Genomic DNA, 19295 nt, shown 5'->3' with positions numbered 1-19295 from the left:
TCCTCCTCCTCCTCCTCCTGCTCTTACCCCTCCGCCTCCTATTTATTCTCCTCATCTTCCTCCTCCTCCTCATCTTTCTCCTCCTCCTCCTCCTCCTCCTGCTCTTACCCCTCCGCCTCCTCCTATTTATTCTCCTCATCTTCCTCCTCCTCCTCCTCATCTTTCTCCTCCTCCTCCTCCTCATTTCCATTTTTTAAGTGGTCACCAGGGCTTTTGTTTGTTTTGACCGTGTGGTATCTATAATTTTTTTTTCAGAAATCTATTCCATTAAATTTTCTAATATAAGTTGTGATTTTTTTTTTTTTAGCGTAAACTCTTCCTCTCGTTAGTTTTTGTTAAATGAAATATATTTAGGTTTTTCTTTGCATTTCACTTTTTCTTTTTTTTATGGACGGTTCCTTTGCACGGTTCGTTCTTTCAATTCTACGGTTTTATATATTTTCCCTGCATACCAGCGGGAGTTTATATATTTTCCTTTAGCTTCTGCTGTTTTTTTCTTTATTCACGGTTACTTTAGACGAAATATTTATTAAATTTTTATATATTTTTATTTCATGGCAGCGTGAGTCGCAACGAGAGGGAGAGAGAACGCTCTACTGTGGCTATTGCTATTAAGGGAATTGTTTTTTCGGCTACTGTTTATTGTGGCTATTGTGTATTGTGGTTATTGGTTTTGTGGCCATTATTTTTGTGGCTATTGTTTCTTACCATTGTTTTTTTGGTATCGTTTTTTGAGGTTATTGTTTTCGTGACTTATATTGTGGCTATTGTTTTTTTGTGACCATTGCTTTTTACTTATTTTTGTGACGTTTTTTTTTACATAAATGTGGCTATTTTTTTTTTGCTATTGTTTTTGTGACTTGCTTTTATGGCTATTTTTTGTGACTTAGTTCTGTGGTTATTGTTTTTTGCGATATTGTTTTTCGTGGTTGTTGCTTCTGTGGCTATGTATTTTTTGTAGGTGTTTTTTTGTGTGGTTATATTGAGGCTATTATATTTTGTGGCTATTGTATTTTGTGGTATTGTTTTTTTGTAGTTTTTTGTGGTTATATTGAAGCTAATATTTTTTCCGGCTATTGTATTTTGTGGTATTGTTTTTGTAGCTGTTGTTTTTAGTGTGTTTATTAGTGTTTTTGTATTTTGACTTATTTTTATTTATATTGATTTTTGTGAATATTTTTTTGGTTTGTTTTTATGGCTATTGTTTTTGTGGTTGTTTTTTTGTGACTATTGATCTTTGTGTCTATTGATTTTTAAGGCTACTTTTGTGGCTATCGTTTTTGTGATTTGTTTGTCGTGGTATTGTTCTTACGGCTATTGTTTTATGTGGCCAATGCTTTTTGTGGCTAATATTTTTTGTGTCTCTTGTTTCTGTAATTTTTGTGGCTATTGTTTTCTTGGGGCTATTGTTTTCTTTTTTCGGCTATTGTTTTTTTTACTTTTTTTGTCGCAATTGTGTTTTTTATGGCTATTGTTATTGTGCCTATTGTTTTCTGGTTATTCTTTGCTGCTATTGTTTTTCTATGGCTATTTTTTGTTATGTTCCAGAGACTTCGCCTGCTAGGGAGAATGAAGGGACGTCTGTGTGTTGTGTTTCGTGAGTTGTTGTGTTTCGTGTGTGTTGTGTTTCGTGTGTGTTGCGTTTCGTGTTGTGTTTTGTGTGTGTTTCGTGAGTGTTGTTTCGTGTGTGTTGCGTTTCATGTTGTATTTTGTGTGTTTCGTGTGTTGTGTTTCGTGAGTGTTATGTTTCGTGAGTGTTGTATTTCGTGAGTGTTGGGTTTTGTGTGTGTTGTGTTTTGTGTATGTTGTGTTTCGTGAGTGTTGTGTTTCGAGAGTTGTGTTTCGTGTGTGTTGTGTTTTGTGTGTGTTGTGTTTCGTGAGTGTTGTGTTTCGTGAGTGTTGTGTTTCGTGTGTGTCGTGTTTCGTGTGTGTCGTGTTTCGTGAGTGTTGTGTTTCGTGAGTGTTGTGTTTCGTGAGTGTTGTGTTTCGAGAGTGTTGTGTTTCGTGTGTGTTGCGTTTTGTGTTGTATTTTGTGTCTTTCGTGTGTGTTGTGCTTTGCGTTTGTTGCTTCGTGTGTTTTGTTTTTTTGTGTCTACTAATTATGCAATACCCAGCCCTGCAGGAATATTATTATGAAGACTGTCTTATACCAGAGGTTGTAATAGTCGGGAGGTGATCCGTTCATTGGTATTAGGGGGCGAGATTGGCTCAAAGGAATGGGATGAATTGGGCATTGGGATGGTCGATTGAGTTACTTAGGGGGGAGGGTGGTGATGTGGGTAATGCTTGAAGTACTGGAGAGGGAAAGGGTGGTAATGATACTATAATAAGTCACGCCATTTAGTAAGTCTTTGGAGCTTGGTGATATGTGCGCTCTCTCTCTCTCTCTCTCTCTCTCTCTCTCTCTCTCTCTCTCTCTCTCTCTCTCTCTCTCTCTCTCTCTCTCTCTCTCTCTCTCTCTCTCTCTCTCTCTCTCTCTCTCTCTCTCTCTCTCTCTCTCTCTCTCTCTCTCTCTCTCTCGTACTTCAACGGTAAACTGGGAACGAAGAAGATACGAAAAATTACTCCCATCTTTCCCACAAGCACACACGATTTTCTTCCCTCTCCTCCTCCTCCTCTTCCTCCTCCTCCTCATCCTCTTCTTCCTCCTTCTCGTCATCGTCCTCCATCTTCTCTCTTCATCAAGCGGCGGTCATATTAAAAGTAATTTCTTCGCTTCTCATAGTGACGCCAAAAGTCTTCGGCCAACTTTTCCCACACTCAAGAGACCCCCACAACCCTCGCCGCCTCTCTATTTTTTTTTATGCATGCAAAGTTCAAGGTCTGATTTTTTTGTTGTTGCTGTAGTTTTAATACGACAAAAACCTTAAAAAGAAATATGAGGGAAAAGTATATCATTGATGTTTATTTATTGGTGTGAGAATGGTAAAATTAGTGAGGCATTAATGGTAGTAGTAGTAGTAGTAGTAGAAATATTAGTAGGGGAAGTGGTATCAGCGGTATTGGTAGCATAGATAGCGTAGTCGTAGTAGTAGTAGTAGTAGTAGTTGTAGTTGTAGTAATAGTCGAAGTAGTAGTAGTAACAATAATAGTAGTAATTGTAGTATAAGCGGCGGTAAAGATTCATAAATATCTAGTTTTCACACATCATTCCTGAAATTTGTTGACCGTCAGTACAAGTTTTATTGTGGAAATCCCTTTAACAATGCGTGGGAAGATATTTTAATAACAAAACTATCAAGAATGTTTTTGTTGTTTAAATGTCATAATACGTGTACAAACAGGTAATAATTAGCATAACGAGAGAGAGAGAGAGAGAGAGAGAGAGAGAGAATAATGAAAGATATATGGAAGGAAATGAGAAAGGAAGAAAGAAGAAGGGAGGAAAGCAAGGCAGGAAGGAAGGAAAGAAGGAATGAATGAAAGAATGAATGAATGAAAGAATGAATGAATGAAAGAAGGAAGGAAGTAGAGGAAGGAAGGGAAGGAGGGAAGGAAGGTGTAAAGGAAGAAAGGAAGGAAAGAAAGAAGGAAGGACGGACGGACGGACGAAAGGAAGGAAGGAAGGAACGAACGAACGAACGAATAAAAAAGAAGGGCAGGAAAAGTGGTTATGTTTTCTTAGTGTCGAGCGAAAACAGGAGCCTTGATGAGGTGAGATTGACCCCACCTGCGTAACCTTTGACCTTGAAAATGTTATGACCTTGAAAACTGAGGCGTTAGAAAGACACTTCAAAGGACGGAGCGAGAAAGGTTTGATTCGGCGGATCACGAGGAAACTTTAAATTGAATCGTGAAGTTTAGAAGTGTAGCTACGTTTGTTCACTAAATTTGGCGAGAGAGAGAGAGAACCTTTAAACGGATTAGGTCTTAAGTTTGTCCAATCGTAAAATTACACACACACACACACACACACACACACACACACACACACACACACACACTGAAAAAGAAAATACACGTACGTAGTATATTTATCTCGTAATTTGCGTCGAGTCATCTATGTGGCCGCGCAATTACTTCAATGTTCGTTTTGTAATTCTAATTATATAGTACTTCATTTTCTTTTATCATATTTTTATTCTGGTTCACATTATTTCAGTTCGTTCTCATCCTCTCGTTTTCATCCCATTTTTTTTTTTTTTTTGTCATTTGCATCGTGTAATTTTTTTTGGTCTGTTTTTTTTTGTGCTACTCCTTATGATGTGTAAAATCCTCTTCCGACTTTATTTTATACTCATACCCCCCCCCCCTCTCTCTCTCTCTCTCTCTCTCTCTCTCTCTCTCTCTCTCTCTCTCTCTCTCTCTCTCTCTCTCTCTCTCTCTCTCTCTCTCTCTCTCTCTCTCTCTCTCTCTCTCTCTCTCTCTCTCTCTCTCTCTTGTAGACGTAATAATCCCTGCAATATTGTTTATCAAGTGAAAATCCAAACACACACACACACACACACACACACACACACACACACACACACACACACACACACACACACACACACACACACACACACACACACACACACAAACACACACACACACACACACACACACACACACACACACACACACACACACACACACACACACACACACACACACACACACACACACACACACACACACACACACACACACACACACACACACACACACACACACACACACATGAGGAGGAGGAGGAGGAAGAGGATAAACAGAAAGGAGGAGGAAGAAGAGAATGAGGAGAAGGAAACTAGGGATGAGAATAAGTAAAATATGGAAGAGAAAGAGTAGAAAAGTAGAAGGAAGAAGAGAAGGAGGAGAAGGAAACTAGAGATGAGAATAAGTAAAATATGGAAGAGAAAGAGTAGAAAAGTAGAAGGAATAAGAGAAGGAGGAGAAGGAAACTAGTGATGAGAATGAGTAAAATGTGTCATCGGAGAGACAATTTAGTGAAAATAGACACTCTTAGATTTCGTTGTCTTGCATTAGAGTTCAAGAATTTACAGTGGTATGGTATTTATTATTCCTCTCTCGTAAACTGAAACGGATAATAAGGTAGAAATTTGTGTGAAGATGGTTATTTTTTATTTTTTTACGTCTTGGCCTAATGCGCCGGTAGGCTTCTTCCCGGTGGATCCTGATGGTTGGTTCAAGGCTTCTTCCCGGTGGGTCCTGATGGTCGGCCCAGCCCGTTCTGGCGCAGGCGTGTGTTTATAGTGGCGCCATCTTGCATCGGCTCATGCTGCCCTCCCGGAGCTCATCTTTAATCCTAGAATCTAGAGTCCGGGTTGATAGGTGGTCTTCTGGACAGAATGTGGGCAGTTTTAAGCTTCTCGGCGGCGGCTGAAAAATCCCAGCTTGGTGGCACCGGTCGGGGATTGAACTCGGGTCCTCCTGAACGCGGGGCCGTCTTGCTATCTGTTCAGCCACCGCCTACCGCCTAGCTGATATTTCCTCTGTTATCTCTCTCGTATTCCCTTTGTCTTTTTTTTTTTCAGTTTTAAACTTCATTATTTTTCCCTTTTCTTTTATTACGTGTGTTTTGTTTTGGACTTTCTTTCCTTCTTTTTAGTTCTTTGTAGGTTTTTCCAGCTTTGTCTCCTTCACTTCTTCTTTTTGTCTCATTCTCTTCTCTTCCCACCTTTCTTTGGTTCTCATTGATTGGTTGAACCTCATGATTTTTCCCTTTTATTTTATTTATTGTTTTTTGTTTTCCTTTTCTTTCCATTTTCGATCTTTTTAGGTTTTCCATCTTTGTCTCCTTCATTCTTTTTGTCTCACTCTCTTCTCTCCCTATCTCTCTTTGGTTCTTCGGAAATCTACTTTTAGCTCACTTATTTTGTTCGTTCTCCTCGCTATAATTGGCGGACTGAAGAAAGAACTAAAGAGAGAGGGAGGGAAGTAATGCGCATTTACTGTGTTTGGTAAAAGTCAAAATAAGGTTTTCGTCTGATCAGCTTACAGGTAAAGCTGCCAATTACCTTTTATCGGCAATTACAAGCGGGGAAAGTGTCTCATCCAGGTAGAGAGAGAGAGAGAGAGAGAGAGAGAGAGAGAGAGAGAGAGAGAGAGAGAGAGAGAGAGAGAGAGAGAGAGAGAGAGAGAGAGAGAGAGAGATTTTTTCGTCTATTATTTACTTTTATTTCAATTTAAAAGAGTACATCCCCAAAAATCTGAATAGTCATTAAATCACAAGCCATTTCTGAACAACAAATGAAACACAAGTAACCGGAAACACCAAAACAAAAACAAACATACAAACAAAAATTAACACGAATAATCAACATCGACAAAGAGAAATTCATTTACACACAAACAAATAAAAAAAAACTAGAATAATAACGGAAGCAAAATAAGAGAAAGCTATACGATTGGAGAAAAAAAAATGTAAATGCAGACACAACGCGAAGCAGAATAAAGTAAAAAAGAAAAACGTTCGCTATTTTTACGTTCGTGTTTTTCTCGGCTAAGAAATTGTCAGAGTGGCGACCGCGTGCGACTCTGGGGAATATATATATTTTGTTGTGCTGGGGGAGGGGTGAGAGAGAGAGAGAGAGAGAGAGGGGGGGGGGGGGGACAGGGAGAGGGAGACACTTCTACTACTACTACTACTACTACTACTACTACTACTACTACTACTACTACTACTTCCCCTTCTTTTATATAACCTTCCCTTTCCTTTCCTCTCCTGTCCTTTTCCTTTTTTTAAATATCAATGTTTTCTCTTTCTGCCTCTCAGCTCTTCTGTTTCCTTGTACTCGTCTTCTTTCTCCTTTTTTTCCAAGTTCTCTTTTATCCCTCTCCTCCTGTCAGTCTTGTTTTTTATTTCTCCTTTCTTGTACCTCATTCTTTTTTCAGTCTCCTTGCTAGTTCTTTTTTCTCGTCTCCTTCTCCATATTTTACTTATTCTTATTTTTAGTTTCCTTCTCGTTCTCTTTCTCTTCTTCCTCCTTTCTCTTTCTCTTTCATATTTTACTCATTCTCATCCCTAGTTTCCTTCTCCTCGTTCTCCTCTTCCTCCTCCTTTTCTTTCTCCTCTTCCTCCTCCTCTTATTTCTCCTCCTCCTCCTCCTCTTCTTCGCTTCTTTCTCCTCCTCCTCTTCCTCCTCCTCTTCCTCCTCCGCACCCACCTTGTCCACCTTCTATCGTTCATTCTTTTTCGACTTTTCTTGCTCAGTTTCTCATTTTCTTCTGGATTTTCTTATTATATTTTTCTTCCCGCTTCACGCTCCGTTTGTTTCTTCATTTCCTTCCGTTTCATTTTGCCTCGCGTCCGCCTTCTCGTTTTCTTCTTGTTCTATTGTTTCCACATAAGGCCTCCGATATTGACTTTTTTCGTTTTTAATTTATTTTGTACTTTTTCGTATTTATATTATGCTCCTCCTTTTCCTTCCCAGTTGTCTTTCCTTATTTCTACTGCCTTTTATAACTCTCTCTCTCTCTCTCTCTCTCTCTCTCTCTCTCTCTCTCTCTCTCTCTCTCTCTCTCTCTCTCCGTATACACCGTTTTATTTGCATCCACTTTCTCTTTTCATTTCACTTCTCACGTTATCGATTCCCATTCCATTTCCTCTATACATTTTTTTTTTTTATATAGTCCACTTCGCGAAGCGGCTCTTTCTTTGATCCAAAAAGAAAATGGGAAGTGAGCGTAAACCATTACTCGATTTCAGGGGGCTCTTATGTTTTCTCAATATATATATTTTTCTCTGAGCAACAAATTGGACACTGGTCGCCCTCACTCTTACCTCCAACTTCGTTATGCTTCGAAACATTTTTCCGGAACGTGTGTGTGTGTGTGTGTGTGTGTGTGTGTGTGTGTGTGTGATTCACCACGGCCTGATCACGCATTGGACTCGTAACCGCCAGCAGGTGTGTGTGTGTGTGTGTGTGTGATTCACCACGGCCTGATCACGCATTGGACTCGTAACCGCCAGCAGGTGTGTGTGTGTGTGTGTGTGTGTGTGTGTGTGTGTGTGTGTGTGATTCACCACGGCCTGATCACGCATTGGACTCGTAACCGCCAGCAGGTGTGTGTGTGTGTGTGTGTGTGTGTGTGTGTGTGTGTGATTCACCACGGCCTGATCACGCACTGGACTCGTAACCGCCAGCAGGTGTGTGTGTGTGTGTGTGTGTGTGCTATCGGGTTTACAGTTCTTAATGTAAACATCGAATGTACTAAAAAAAATGGCATAAATATTGTAGATATGGTATACTTGAGCTCAGTTACTGAGTTTGTAACTCTATTAAATTCAAATGTTACAGAAGCCACCCGCTTATTCACATCGAAGATTCGACAAAGTTCTATTTCCATATGCTTTGCGAACTATAAATTATACCGTATTCAAACTTGCAGACGTCAGGATTTGGCCGTCACGTATGATTAAAACATTTTCCTAAAAAATCTAAAATCTTGAAATCCACCTTCGACATGCTTCCTGTAATCAGCACCTATAATTGTTGTCAGGGAAGCCAGATGAAAATAAAGTAGTGCCACCCGCGTGATCAAGTTGTAAAGTGTTTGTGAGGCGACTATTCCTTTCCCTTTCCCGGCCGCAGCATTTCTCCCCTTTGGTGCGGCGGGGAACACGGAGCCCTGCACGCCCGGCCTTTACTCTTTTTATTGACGTAACTTGAGACGCCGCAACTTTTTCCTAACGCACGGAAAAAGGGAGAAAATTGAGTTATTAAGAAGTAGATTGGTGGGTATATATATATATATATATATATATATATATATATATATATATATATATATATATATATATATATATATATATATATATATATATATATATATATTTTTCCTCGTGTGTGTGTGTGTGTCTCTCTCTCCGAAAATCAGAAGGAAAAAATATAAACAGTTAAAAATATCGTACTACTACTACTACTACTACTACCACCACTACTACCACCACCACCAGCATCGTCATCATCACCACCACCAATACAACAACAACCTCACCCACGTAGAATAGGAAAGAAATAAAGGTAGAGATCGCCAAGAATGTCCCCAATACCCAGTTTGCACCTGGGGAATTCAAGGAAGAGAGGAGGAGAATGGCATCAAATGAGAGTCCGACTAATAACCTAAAAGTGAGTTGTCTAATTGGGAAGCGAAAGACAGAGAGAGAGAGAGAGAGAGAGAGAGAGAGAGAGAGACGAGAGAGACGAAAGATGTTGGAATGGAAGATTGGAAAGGGAGGGAAAACATGAGAAAGTGCGGGAGTTCTTTAAAAAAAATATTAGGAAGAAAGATAAAAAAAATGAGACGGAAAGATGTAATGAAGAAATGACAAATGGACGACCAGGGCGAGAGAAGGAGAAAAGGAGACATAAAAGAAGAAAGATATAGAGCAGAAACAAGACTGACCACAAAGAGAGCCGTAAGGAAAAACATGTAAGAATGGTCAAAGGAGAAAGACATAAACAGCCAATCTGCGATGCAAAAGGAGAAGATGAAATACGGAAAAGAAAGGAAAGGTCAAGAGATAAAAGAATAACCGAGGAAGATGCAAGGAAAACAATATATAAATCGAGGGAGATGAAAATTATGCATATAGAAGAAAGAACGTGAGTGAAGTGAAGGAGAAGTGAAAGAAGGAAATAAGAGGTGACAGCACTGAGGACAAGCCTTCAGGTCTTTGTAAAGCTTGTTTAATTACGTTTGGAGGAGGAGGAGTAGGAGGAGGGGGAGAAGCGCGGACGGATAAGAAGGAAGAGGAAATGGGGAAGAAGGGAAGGAGAAAAGAGCGGTGGAAGCAAAAAAATGAGAAAAGAAAAAGTATGAAAGAGGAGACAGAAAGGAAAGATGGAACACTACGAGGTGATGAGAGGAAGGATGCAGGAAGAAGGAGGAGGAGGAGGAGGAAGAGAAGGAGGGGGAGGAGGGGGAGGAGGAATTGGTAGTGTTAATTAGAACTGAAGAAGAAAAAAAAGAGGTGTAACAATACAAGATTAAATTACTTAGATACTGAGTTTTTCATATTTTATTGTGTGAACCTCTGGAATAGTATATGTATTTATTTATGTCCTCAAAAACAATAACAGCAAAAACACTAGATCAAAACAAAGGAATAAAAATCATCATAAATATAATCTTCTGCCTCGTGTGTTTTATCTTCGTGTGTTTTCCTTCCATTAGAGTTAGACGAAATTAATGTAAAACTAACACGATTTTCCTTTCTTTTTTTCCTTGCAGATATTCACCTTGTCTCCAATTACGAGAAGCAGGTGAGTTGCCTTTACCGTTATTGAGAGCGAAAGTGAGTGAGTGAGAGTGAATAGGTGAGTGAGGGAGGGAGGGAGGAAGAGTGGGTGTAAGGGAGAGAGCGAGGTCGTAAGTGGGCAAGTGTATATAACAGGATTCTCCTTTGTAAGAAAAATGTAAGTTGTGGGCTTGTTTGCGTAAGTGCCAAAGTAATTTACAGTTTCGTGTTTATTTAAAAGCCACAGGAAATACGAGAGAGAGAGAGAGAGAGAGAGAGAGAGAGAGAGAGAGAGAGAGAGAGATGAAAATTATGAAAATAAAATGTGGATGATAAGAGAAACTGCATAAAAAGTTAAGGAAGAAAAGAGATAATTATTTTTTCACGTCTTTCTACTAAATGAAGAAGCACTCCTCCTCCTCCTCCTCCTCCACTCTTCCTCCTCCTCCTCCTCCTCCTCGTCCTCGTCCTCCACTCTTCCTCCTCCTCCTCCTGCTTTCCTCTTCTCCTCATTAAGATCTTCCTTTAAATAGATAATCATCTCATTAGTGATGTCACAAGAATTAAGAAAAATGTTATAGTGACAGTTACAGACAGACAGACAAAAAGACGGACGGCCAGGCAGACAGGCTGAGAGAGAGAGAGAGAGAGAGAGAGAGAGAGAGAGAGAGAGAGAGAGAGAGAGAGAGAGAGAGAGAGAGAGAGAGAGAGAGAGAGAGAGAGAGAGAGAGAGAGAGAGAGAGAGAGAGAGAGAGAGAGAGAGAGAGAGCCCTATCACCATTAAACTCAATTCGTTTATTCGTTAAGTGATCGTGAAGAAGCGAAGAGGAATTTAATGGCCCAGATATTTTCCTCTCTTGTTTTTGTCCCTGTCTGTTTATCCGTCTGTCTCCCCACTCTCTACCTTTACATGCGCGTCTGTCTGTCTGTACCCCTCTACTGCACGTGCTTAAAGACAATATATCAATTTTACTATATATAAATTTAGCTCATATATGCATTAGTCCTTCTATATCACACTGTATACATGTTTTTCCATCTTTTTATCTACCCATATATTATTCTGTCTGTCTGTCTGTCTGTCTACTTGTCTGAGTGTCCCCTATTGGTGTATCTATCAAATTGTTCGAATCGTATAACTATATTACTTATTCTACCTATATGGAAATCTGTATCTATACATGTAACAATCTATCTATCTATATATCAACCGTCTATTTTTCTGCCTGTGTCTCTCTGCACCTGTTTCGATCGGCATCCCTCCAGTAATCCGTCCATCATCTTCACTGCACTGCTTATGCTAATGTACTTTCCTCAAGCCTAATTATGCAACCCGCAGTGTATACATGCATCAAGCGTACATCCATGCAGTCATCAGATACTCGAATTGTCGCAAATGACTTCCCTTCCACTTTTACGAGACCCCCGCGCCGCCAACCAACACTTTTTTTATAAGCAATACACTGACACTAAACTGGTATTCAATCAACCAATCACACGCTATTAGGCATTTCCTCGACTTGTCTGATTTGTGATAAAACGTAAATGATTTGCATATTTTCAACGCTTTTCTTCTTCTTTTTCTTCTTCGTTTTATTCTTGTTCTTCTTGTTTTAGTCACAGCCACAACGGAAGTTAGGAACACACCAATAATGCAACACACAGCTTTACAACACCAGCTACAAATCGATTTTTTTTGTCTGTCTGTCTGTCTGTGTGTGTCTTGTCTGTCTGATTTCTCTCTCTCTCTCTCTCTCTCTCTCTCTCTCTCTCTCTCTCTCTCTCTCTCTCTCTCTCTCCACAAGTCTCCACAAATCACTGTATTCACAAGTCTAATTGTCGTTCCTGAACTTTAGAGGGACTTCTTTTCTCTCTCTCCTCTCCCTCCCTCTCTCGTGATTTGTCTTCCCTCATACATGCCCATTTTTTGTCTTCTGGTTTCTGCTTCATTTGTAATGCTCCAAATATTTACTTCCATATCGTTTCCTTTTCACATATCATCTGAGCTCTTAGTGTGGCTTTTCTCATTCCTCCGTATCATCCTATTCCAACATAATTTTTCATTTTTTCTTAACTCAAAATTTGTCTTCTTATTTCCTTCCCATCTTCCTTCTCCATTGTCATTCTTCTTCTTTTAGGAATTCATGATTCGTCTCTTCTTATTCCCTCCGTGTCATCCCCTTATAATCAATCTTCGTTTTTCCATTGGCAGCTACTGAAATTATAAATAAATACACAGAAATTAAAGTACAAGGGAAACAAACAAGACTAATTCTTTTTCTCTTTTTCATCTGTATCATAAATTTTATGCTTTCAATTCTTCGTTTTTCTTCGGTAGATGATAGGTATTTTTAAAAAGAAATTGGATCAAACATTTTATTCGCCCCTATTTTTTCCTTTTTTGTATTGTGATTATAAATTTTCCGCCTGACCTTGACTTCAATACCTCGGGGGGCAGGTGTTGTGCGAGTCTGTTGGCAGCTCGTTAACTCACCTGCGCCCTTCACCTGTCGCGGGAATCGAATTTACCGTTCCTTGCGCGTCAAAGTGATCGAGTCTATGATATTCCTTTTTTTCTCACTCTCTCCATTTATCTCTCCCTCTCTATCTGATTCTCACGCCCTTACTCCTACACACACACACACACACTCTCTCTCTCTCTCTCTCTCTCTCTCTCTCTCTCTCTCTCTCTCTCTCTCTCTCTCTCTCTCTCTCTCTCTCTCTCTCTCGATCGATCGATCGATCGAAGTCTATAAATGGATGAAGGGCTTTAATAAAGGGGATGTCAATAAGATTTTGATAGTTAAATAACCAGGTAGGACGCGTGGCAATGGTTTTAAGATAGACAAATTCAGATTCAACAAAGACATAGGCAAGAATTGGCTCACCAATAGAGTGGTGGACGAATGGAACAGGCTTCGGAGCCATTTTGTGGGTGCCAATACCGTAGATACATTCAAGAAGAGGTTAGATAAAACCATGGATGGTGAGGTAAGGTTGGGTTGAGTGTACAGGAGCTGCCTTGTATAGGCCAAGCGGCCTCTTGCAGACTCCTTACTTTCTTATGTTCTTATAAATTCCACCATTCTCTTTTTTTTTTCTTGCTTTCTTCCGTTCCTTTTCTTACACCCAGTAACCCCCCTTTCCTCCGCCTCCTCCTCCTCCTCCTTGGCCTCTTCCTTCACACATGACTGCCTCCTCTTTACACTTCTTGGTATCTTTGTCACCCAGGTCATGACGTCACCGGCTCTTCGCTATTTCTGGGTCGCCTTCAACAGGTTGCTGATAGTGTGTTGGCAGGGTGGCAGGCGCTGTTGGCAGGGGGAGAAAGACGCTCTGGAAAGGGTAATAGATGTTTGGTCTGGCTAGGAGTAGCGGTTATGTTAGGGGGAGGAGGAGGCGGAGGAGTGGGAGGAGGAGGAGGAGGAGGAGGAGGAGGAGGAGGAGGAGGAGAACAAAGAGGAAGCTGGTGAGTGTGTGTGTTTGAGACTCTAATATTATGGTAACGTTGCGTGTTGCGTTTCGTTGTTGGGAGTACAGAGTTGAATTGGTGATGTAGAATTGAAGTGGCGAGAAACGGTTTGGGTTTGTCATTTTTTGCTTCTTTTTCCTTTACTGCTTGCGCTTTTTGTTTTGTTTAGCACTGACCGAAGAAATGAGGTCGAGATCAAAAGTGTTTTTCTCTTTATCTCTCCATGGTTGTTAGTGTTTTAGAGGGGCGATGTCAGTGGTGAGGTTAGGTTAGGTGAAGATCGTTGGTGGAGAAATTCTGTTGTTAGTGGCGGTGGTGGTGATGGCCAAGTTGTTATGATGGCCTTTGCTGTTGTTCGGGATGTTGTGATCGTGGTGGTTGAGGATCTTGTAGCGGTGGTTATTGTGATGGTCATTTTTATTGCTCCTATTGTTTCAGTGCTATTGTTTTTTGGGGTCAGGAAACTTAAAGGTAAATGCTAGAGTAGATGATATGAAGGAGGAAAGGGATGAATGAATAAGGGAAGGCAAGAAAATTATATGTAGGAAGAAAGAAATGAGAGAAGGAATGAGTGAGGGAAAGGAAATCAAACGGAGGAAGAAAGGAATGACTGACTGAAAGTATAAATAAATGAATAATGAACGGAAATATGAATGAATTAGACCAAATAATAGTTTACGCTAGGAGTTTGTACCTCAATTAATTTTATTTATGTTTAATCGAGGTAACTTTTCGTGTGAGAGATTCCTCGAAAAGGTCAAAAGTTTAATCGATGCTGCGTGGGCTGGAGTTGTTTTTGTTGTTTTGTTTTGTTCTTGTTTGTCCTTACCTGGGGCCCCTCTACTTTTATTTCAATTTCAGAGGAAAGCTTTATGTTTGAGAGCAAGCCGGAAAACTAAAGGGAATTGTTTCTCCTCTGAATAAGGCCGAAAACGGAAGAACAGGTTTGCTTGTTTTAGAAATCTGTAGGTTTTGAGGAAAATGTTTCATCGCAAGCAGCAGTGACTAGCGGTTTTTTTTTCATGTTTTCGTTTTTTATGACCTTGAACTGACTCCTTTGCTGTAAAAAAAAAAGGAATATATTTGGGATTTGAAGAGCCTAGCGAAGTGTGAATGCGATGTTGTCTCGAAAAATGGCTTTGTTGGTGTTACGACTTAGTTTGGGAAGAGAAATAGATAATGGGAAGGAAGAAAAATGAATGAATAAGGGGAGGAAAGTAGATCATATGAAGGAGGAAAGGGATGAGCGAATAAATGAAGGAAAGAAAATTATATGTAGGAAGAAAGAAATGAAAGAAGGAATGAGTGAAGGAAAAGAGATTAAATGAAGGAAGAAAGGAATGACTGACTAAATGTATAAATAAATGAATAATGAATGGAAGTATAAATGAATAGAAAACGAAATGTTGAAGTTGAAAAATATATTAGAAATGTAGAATAAAAAGAAACATTACAAGTACAGGCGAAGGTTGTTTAGATAAATTGATGAATAGAAGGTCTAAGTGACAGCTGGTGGAGGTACTAGGGATTTTATTCAGTTAAATGGCCCTAATGGAGTTGGTAGTTGGATTGTATAGGCCTAGATGGAGGGGAAGGGAAGAGTGTGGGTCAAGGGAAGGCTGAGCAGGGTTCGTTAGGGTGGGTGAGAGGAGCAGTGATGGACGCAATGCTGTTAGTCGGAATGAGAGAAGTTGTGGAGAGTTGATGGGATGAAGGAGGCTCTCAGGGCTATAGTTGTGAGGGGGAGATGATGTGTTTAGTTGATGGGTTAAGGAGGATGTGCTGGAAGGGAGAGGAGAGATGTGGGGGCGGTAAAATGTCCGGATAAGTAAGGAGAAGTAAAAGGTATGTTGAAGGTTGTGTATTGGGGAAAGTAAAAAGCAAAAGAATGAGAAAATAAAAGGAACAAGAGAATGGTGTGTTTGAAGGGAAAGGAGCGATGTGTGTATGGTAGAATGTGTGGTCTTTAGCGAGGAAGGAAAAGTGATGTTGAAGGTTGTGTGTTGGGGAAAGTAAAAAGCAAAAGAATGAGGTGGTCTTAAGCGAGGAAGGAAGAGTAAAAGTGATGCTGAAGGTTGTGTGTTGGCGAAAGTAAAAGGCAAAAGAATGAGAAAATAAAAGGAACAAGAGAATGGTGTGTTTGAAGGGGAAGGAACGACGTGTTGATGGTAGAATGTGTGGTCTTAAGCGAGGAAGGAAGAGTAAAAGTGATGTTGAAGGTTGTGTGTTGGAGAATACAAAAGGAAAAAGAAAATGACGTACTTGAAGGAAACGAAATATATAGGTTTGCTAGGATGAGCGGTTAAGAAAGAAAGGATGAGTAGGGATGAAGAGTTGTGAAAGGAATATGAGTTGGGTTTTATTTTTAGTTGTGATGGTGTTGGAGGCGGTGCAGGAATAGAGTAAAGAACGGAGTAATTGTCTGTCCTAACCTAATACGCCTTCACCTCACCTACTTCGAGCTTTACCTTTCCGAGTCGAACCTAACCTAACCTAACCTAACCTAACCTAACCTTTATAGAAAAAAGGAGTATTTTGGGAAGTTTTAGAGGTTGTGCTGACGACATAAACAACAGGAATCTTTTAACTTAACTTTTTTTTTCTCAATTTCCCTAATTCAACCTAATCTAACTTAATCGAAATTCAACTAACCCACGTAAACCTACCTGTAATAACCTGACCAAACCTGGATTAACACAAGCTATCAAAATTTAATCACACCTAACGTTACTTAGTCTAACATAACAAATTTTGCATATATCGTCACCTCCCGAATATTAACAAATTTATATTGCTGGATATGCGTAAGAGAGTTTAGGGAGTGAGTGAAGGAGCATGATGGTAAGGAGGAAAGGGCGTTGGAAGGGAAGTACTTTTCATTTAAACTTATGAAAGAGGAGGGAAGGGCTGAAGAAGGGGTGAGGCTGAGGGACGGGGTGATGCTGGTGGTGGGGATGGTGGGGAGGGTGAAGGGATGGAGACAGCTGTTGTGACGGTGATGTAATGTCATATGTTGTGTTGTTCAGTGTGTTGTGATGTGCATGTCGAGAGGAATAATTCGATATCCTGGTTCATAAAATTGTCCTTATGTGAGAGACTAAAATGAATGAATAGACAGAGATAGACAGAGACAGACAGAGATAAAAGAATAGAGAAAAAAAGATAGAGATAGTCAAATAAACAGACAGATAAAGATAGACAAAGATACAGAAATAGATAGACAGATAAACAGACAGAGATGGACGAAAAGAGATACAGACTAGAGACAGACAGAGACAGAGAGAAAAGAATAGAGAAAAAAACAGAGATAAATAGAGATAGACAAATAAACAGACAGATAGAGATAGACAAAGATACAGATAGACAGACAGACAGACACAGATAGACGAAAAGAGACACAGACCAGAGACAGACAGATAGACAGACGGAGACAGACAGAGAAACAGAGACAAATAGGAAGAGTCAAACACAGACACACACAAACAGACACACACCCACACACACAGACACCCACCCACACACACACACTCCCACCTTCCACCCCCCTCCCCACACACACATAGCTCCCATAATTTATGTGCTGAAGAGAAATTTAAAGAGACAGACAAGAAGAACTTTATCGTGCCCAAGAGATGTAACCAAATAAGTAATGCGAGAAGCTTATGTAATATGTGAGTAGCTGTTTCTCTCCGCCACCTTAAGTCTACCGGAAAAGAAGAACGTGGAATTGTTTAGTAAAGGTGTTTTCTGTTGCTTTCAGTGACGTTAACGGAGATAAAACGGGATCCGGGAAACGGAACAAAAAATATAGTGAAAGCCGATTTGCCGGTTTAGTCTACCGAACAGAAAAATACATATATGTGGAATAGAAGTTTAAATATCGCGTTTTTTTTGTTTTTTTTTGCTGAAAGACCGAAGAGTCCACAAGAAAATGAATAAATGAATGAGTGAATGAAATAATAACTAACTAACGGTAGGGCGTTAAAAGCACTCTGAAAAGTCAAGAAATACAGAATAGAAAATATAATAAAACACACACACACACACACACACACACACACACACACACACACACACACACACACACACACACACACACACACACACACACACACACACACACACACACACACACACTCTGATGAAATACCAGTTCAGCCAATAAAAAAAAAGAAAAGAAACGGATTCACTCATTGTTTCTAATGAATTGACGAACGTGACTCAAATTTGGAAACATCCATTACCTGCTTTTATTTTTTTCTTCTTTTCTTTAATGCTTTTGCCTGAATAAATTGGTTCACACACACACACACACACACACACACACACACACACACACACACACACACACACCTCAATAAAACGCGCGTATAATCCTCGAACACTGAAACTGACGCCCGAGTTTGATCAGTCGAGAAATTAAAACCGATGAGCCGAAAAAAAAAAGTTTGCGTGGAAAAAAAATGATATATGAAAACTTTTTTGTATTGACATGTTGTTGTTACTATTTTTTATTACGGTTGTTGTTGTTATTGTTATTATCATTATTATCAACATCAAAAACCTTTTCACCGGCGACCTCTCTCGACCACCATGGCACTTTCCGAGGTCGGGGAATGTGATTTGGTTAGTAATTGCCGTCAGGGTACCTTTGATCTAATTTTACTTGCAATTTATTATCCAAATACTTTTTAGCGGAGGGCAAGGCGTGTGTGTGCGTGGCTGCAGGAGGAGGGAAGGAAGAAGGGGATGAGGAGGAGGAAGAGGAGGATTGAGAGGAAAAAAAGGGTATGGGGAAGTAAGGAGGGGTAGGAGGAGAAATGCGACAAGGAGGAGGAGGAGGAAGAAAAGGTGGTTGAGGAAGAGTAAGAGGAGGAGAAGGGGATAATAAGGAGGAAGGTTGAGAGGAAATAAAAAGAGTATGGGAGAGTAAGAGGAGGACGCCGATAAGGAGAAGGAAGAGGAGGAGGTTGAAGAGGAGGAAGAGTAAGAGGAGCAGTTGGTAAAGAAAAAAGTTCCAGGGAGAGGGAAGAGAGAGGGGGAAGAGGGAAAGAGGAGGGGGAGAATGAGGAAGATTGAAAGAAAAAAAAGATATGGGAGGGTAAAAGAAAGAGGAAAAGGAGTACGACAAGGAGGAGGAAGACGAAATGGAGGATGAAGAGGAGCAAGAAGGGGAGAAGGGAATGAAGAAGAAAGATAAGTGATGAAAAGGAGTATGAGGCAAAAAGAAAGATGAAAGAAGGAGGACGAAGAAGAAGAGGTGTTTGAGGAAGAGTAAAAAGAGGAAATGATGATGGAAAAAGATATGAGGAGATGGAAGAGATAGAAAACGAAGATAACATAAAGAGAGGGAAAAAAATTAGCACTGAGAGGAGTAAGAAAAGGAAAAGAAGGAAAGGAGGGTGAGTTGGAAAAAATGAAGGAGAGGAGGAGGAGGAGATGAGACAGACAAAGAAGGAAGGGAAGAAAAAACAGAGGAGGGAGAAGGAAGAGGAAAAATAATACAAGAGGAGGAGGAGGAGGAGAATAAGAGACCACTAGAATAGAAAGAGGAGGAAAGGTATAAATAAAGAAGGAGAAAGGAGATAATAGAGAGGAGGAAAGGAGTTCAAGGAGTTAATATGAGAGAAAACACAG

General features: G+C 40.0%; 1 protein-coding gene across 3 annotated transcripts in view; it reads left to right on the top strand.

Moving 5' to 3' along the window:
* Nucleotides 1-19295, top strand: part of LOC127008977 (twist-related protein-like) — a 283842-nt gene that overhangs the window by 88160 nt on the left and 176387 nt on the right. For all 3 annotated transcript variants that reach the window (XR_007761495.1, XM_050881531.1, XM_050881533.1), the window contains one exon: nucleotides 10180-10211. The gene's annotated coding sequence lies outside the window, so the exon portion shown is untranslated. The remainder of the gene's footprint in view (nucleotides 1-10179; nucleotides 10212-19295) is intronic.

The sequence above is a fragment of the Eriocheir sinensis genome, chromosome 39 (assembly GCF_024679095.1).
Source record: "Eriocheir sinensis breed Jianghai 21 chromosome 39, ASM2467909v1, whole genome shotgun sequence".
Taxonomy (NCBI): domain Eukaryota; kingdom Metazoa; phylum Arthropoda; class Malacostraca; order Decapoda; family Varunidae; genus Eriocheir; species Eriocheir sinensis.
The sequence above is the reverse complement of the archived record's forward strand: the minus strand, read 5'-3'. Positions and strand labels throughout refer to the sequence as shown.